The sequence below is a fragment of the Oryza sativa genome, chromosome 9 (genome assembly GCF_034140825.1).
Source record: "Oryza sativa Japonica Group chromosome 9, ASM3414082v1".
NCBI lineage: Eukaryota > Viridiplantae > Streptophyta > Magnoliopsida > Poales > Poaceae > Oryza > Oryza sativa.
In genome coordinates, this window is record NC_089043.1 from 7,288,288 (window position 1) to 7,293,276 (window position 4,989).

Below are 4,989 nucleotides of genomic sequence, written 5' to 3' on the forward strand. Positions count from 1 at the left end.
TTCATCTTCAAGCCATATTTCCTAGTTCTCTCGAAAACCTTCCTCAAATTGGCTATGTGGTCTTCTATCTCTTTAGACTTAACAACCACATCATCAATGTAGACCTCAACCAACCAGCCGATCAAATCATGATATATATAATTCATAGCCCTTTGATATGTAGCTTCAGCACTCTTCAAGCCAAAAGTCATTACAACCCACTCAAACAAGCCGATCATATATATAATTCATAGCCCTTTGATATGTAGCTTCAGCACTCTTCAAGCCAAAAGTCATTACAACCCACTCAAACAAGCCGATCGCACCAGGACACCGAAATGCTATCTTATGGATATCTTCTTCGGCCATGAAGATCTGATTGTATCCTGCATTTCCATCCATGAAACTCAATATCTTGTGCCCTGAGGCAGCATCAACCAGCTGATCGGCTACTGGCGTTGGATACTCATCCTTCGGGGTAGCTTTGTTTAAATCCCTGAAATCAATGCACACCCTAACCTTACCGTTTTTATTGATAACAGGAACTATACTAGAAACCCACTCAGCATATCGGCATGGACGAATAAAACCAGCATCATATAATCATTTAATCTCAGCCTTGACAGGTTCGAGCATATTGGCTTTGCATCTTCTCGGAGGTTGTTGGTGTGGTCTAACCCCTGGTTTGATAGGTAGCCGATGTTCAACAATCGATCAGTTGAGTCCTGGCATCTCATAATACTCCTAAGCAAAGCAGTCTCTGAATTCCTTTAAGAGCTCTATCAACTTGGTTCTAAATTCTGGAGATAAGTTCTTACTGATAAATGTCGGCCTTGGTCGATCACCTGGACCTATATCAATTTCTTCCAAATCATCGGCCGACATGAAACCCTGTCCTTGTTTGTCATCCAAATCATCTACTGTGTCCTTGGTGTAGACGTTTGAACCCTCCACGATGCCCTCAAAATAATAACTTGGGCTCTCCATCCTCAATTGGCTGTATATCACAATCGGACACTTTTAGAAAATCTCCATCCCAAACTTTTCCAGATAAGCAATCGAGACCATCCATCTCCCAAAGAACTAAATCGGCACTAGCAACATTGACTGACCTGTCAGCTGGCACGATTTCAATCTTGTCGCCTTGCCACTGTATCAAGCATTGATGCATGGTTGAAAGAATACAACAATTGGCATGAGTCCAATCCTTTCCAAGCAACAAGTTGTAGGAACCCTTCCCATCGATGACAAAAAATGTTGTAGGGATAGTCTTGCTGCCGACTGTTAGCTCGACATTCAAAACTCCTTTGGTTTCTGATGGATTGCCACCAAAGTCTTTGAGCACCATGTTTGTCTTGATGAGATCCTCAGCATTCCTGCCTAGCTTCCTAAATGTAGCATAAGGCATCAAATTCACTGCAGCCCCACCATCGACCATCATCTTAGACATCGGCTTCCCATTGACATAGCCATTTACATACAATGGCTTAAGATGCCGATTCTCTGTCTCTTCCGGCTTCTCAAAGACTGCTTCTTCTGGTGATAAAATCAGCTTAGCCGACTCTTCCTCAACATCATCAACATCGGCTTGCTTGGCCCCAATTTCTGCAGGCAGTGTAAAAACCATGTTAACCGATGCAGTCACAACACTTTTCCCTTTAACCAATCTTTTTGCTTCATCGGCTGTGGCCTCATTGGCAATAGGAATTTGATTCTTAACGCGCCACTCCTGCTTCGGCTTCGTTTCCTTCAGCCGATGGTTGATCTCTTGCTCAACCTTCTGAAAGCGTTCCCTGTTCCTCAACCTTTGAACCCTTCTCTTCTGATTCTTTGTAAAAATACCAGAAGGACACCATTGAGTCTTCCTGCCTTCATTGTCTTCTTGGTCACGATCTTGGCTCACTGGGCCCAATCTTTGATGGACAGGAACTCTTGCTTGCCTTAGCCGATTGCCTCTATTATACGATCGGCTTGAACATTCTGCAACATTGCTGCACCCAGGATAGTCTTCAATAGATGGCAACCTCATACCTTCATTCCAACAAAACCTAAAGAACTCACAACCCCAATGAGGATCAAAACCGCCATCATTTTATTCATAATGCCTCTCCTGCTGCTTGTCATATTTCTTCTGATACTTATTGATAACCTTAGCCGAATTCACCTAAAAACCTCTAGCTCTGCCTCCATCGGCTGTTTGGACAGCAGTGTGTACCATATTGACGGGAAAAGGATCGCCATCGACCTTCATCGGCCTCTTGGAGTCATCAAACTTGATTTTGCCTCCTTCAATAGCCGCTTGGATCTGCTGTCTGAAGACTTTACAATCATTGGTAGAATGATACCCAGAATTATGCCACTTGCAATACCTCCTCTTGCCTAACTCCTCAGCCGATGGGATTGTATGAAGTTGAATCTGTTTCTCCCGAAGTAGCAAATCAAAGATCTTATCAGCCTTGGTGATGTCAAAGTCATACCTTTCTTCTTTTCCAGAACTCTTTACCCATTGGCATGGTATAACCTTCTTGCTTCTAACCCATTCGGCTGCTGCTATTTCAGAATCATCATCATCATCACCATCATCATCAGATCCATACATGTAGGGACAAACATTATTAACCTTTTTAAAGCTCTTACTGGCTTCTGCAAACCTCTGTTCATGCAGGGTTACCTTCTGTGCAAGATGCGACAAACTATCAAAGTCCTGGGATGAGAACTTCTCCCTGATCGGAGCTATCATACCCTGAAAAGCCAAATCGGCTAACTGGGCATCAGTCAAGCTCAAGCTTTAGCACTTATTCCTCATCTCTCTAAACCTTGGAATGTAGTCCTGCACAGGCTCATCATGCCTTTGCTTAATCGCTGTTAAATCAGACAATTTCATCTCATGAACCCCACTATAAAAATAGCTATGAAAATGCTTCTCCAAATCAACCCAACTGCTAATTGATCCGCATGGCAAAGAAGAAAACCAAGTAAAAGCCGATCCAGACAAAGACAATGGAAACAACCTAACCCTCAAGGCATCCATAGCCGATGCTTCACCACACTGAGCTAAAAATCGGCTAACGTGTTCATAGGTTGAAACACTATCTTGCCCTGAGAAATTTGAGAAATCTGGAACCTTGAATCGGTTAGGTAATGGAACCCTCTCAAACCACTCAGGGTATGGATGCCGATACAGGTTTCCAGCATCTCTCATCACATCTGCAATTATATCGGCCCATGGTCTTTGCTGAGGCACCCCCTGTGCTTGTTGTGGCACGGGCTCGAATTGACTGTATTGGGGAGCGAACTGAGGCTGAGCTGATCCTCCTTGCTGATACTGAACTTGCGAAGATGGAGGCTGATACTGATAATTCAAATTGCCCCTTTGATAATTCTGAAAGTTTGGCAGTATATTGCGCACCAAATGTTCGGGAATAACTTGAGGTATTACCGTTTGATCTGGTCGCACATTATAAACCAAATGCTCTAGGACAACTTGATTTGCAGCGTGCTGCCTTGGCTGATTGTCGGGCGTTCTGAACCCGGCCGATGCATTTATCGAACCTTGCTACTGAATCGGTTGAACAACCTACTGCCTCGGTGGCGTTTGCTGAATCGGCTGCATAACCTACTGCTGCCTTGCCTCTATGTGATCTTCCCACGGGATAAAATAAATACGATACCCTTGGAATACTCTCGGGTGAAATGCTACAATGGTATATCCGTGCGCTTGCGGATGAACTCTGTAACCCTAATATACCAGAAGTATTTCTGCGCCATTGCTGGGAATTATATTGCTAGTAATGTCGTTAAGAAATAGCAACAAGCATTTTTGGCGCCGTTGCCGGGGAAGATTAATGATAGAGATTACTTGAACTAATACTTTATATTTACCTCTATATAGTCATTTTCCTTTGCAGGCTAACCTTGGTTGTTTTCACTTTTTGTTGTGAAAACAGGGTAGTGCATGACTGGTTTCAACCTGCCAGAAAACTTCAAAGAAAATCCAGAAGCTTTCTTCCGGAGCGTCAGGCCGCGAGTTGTTGCTCCGCAGAAAACTCTACCGACAGAGAAACCAACCGTACCAGCCTCACCAACTTTCAACACAATGGCCAGCAAGACTCTTCGCGAGTTTGCTGCTCCCTCTGCTGCCAATGTGGCCGTCGGGCCGCAAGTCAACATAGGAGATGTGGATTTCGACTTGAAGTCCAGCCTCATCACGATGGCGCAGGCTAGCCCGTTTTGTGGCAAGCCTAATGAGGATGCCAATGCTCATCTGCAACAATTCCTAGAGATATGTTGCACGTACACCATCAAGGGCGTTAGTCCTGACGCCGTCAGGCTGCGGCTGTTTCCGTTCTCCCTCCTCGAGAGAGCGAAGCAGTGGTTCTATGCCAACCGTGCTGCTATCAACACCTGGGATAAATGCTCTACGGCATTCCTCTCAAAGTTCTTCTCGATGGGCAAAACCAACGCCCTTCGTGGACGAATTTCCAGTTTCCAACAGACAAGGGACGAGTCCATTCCAGAAGCATGGGAACGACTGGAGGAGTATGTGGCCGCCTGTCCTCATCATGGGATGGACGACTAGCTGATCCTGTATAACTTTTACAATGGGCTCACCCCAATGTCCCGCGATCACCTGGACGTAGCAGCTGGAGGAGCCTTCTTCTCTAAAACGGTTCAAGGAGCCGTTGAATTCATAGAGAAGATGGTCTCCAATATGGGTTGGAGCGAGAAACGACTCCAGACCCGTCAGTGAGGCATGCACACCGTCAAGGAGACGGAGTTACTTGCTGCCAAGCTGGACCTCCTCATGAAATGCTTGGACGACCATGAGAAACGGCCACAAGGCACCGTCAAGGCCTTGGACTCACACGTCACGTGTGAAGTCTGCGGCGGCACGGGTCATTCAGGGAACGACTGCCCGGAAACCCGTGAGGAGGCGATGTACATGGGCAACAACAACGGGTATCGTCCACAAGGAGGTCAGTGGTGGAACCAACCACGCCCATATTATCA

The 4,989-nt window shown here is 45.6% G+C and overlaps 1 non-coding gene across 1 annotated transcript; it reads right to left on the minus strand.

Moving 5' to 3' along the window:
- Nucleotides 1-4,441: 4,441 nt before the first annotated feature.
- LOC112936491 (small nucleolar RNA R71) lies at nt 4,442-4,548 on the minus strand. The gene has a single exon (XR_003238796.1). It is a non-coding gene; the product is annotated as a small nucleolar RNA R71 (small nucleolar RNA).
- Between the last annotated feature and the right edge of the window lie 441 nt (nt 4,549-4,989).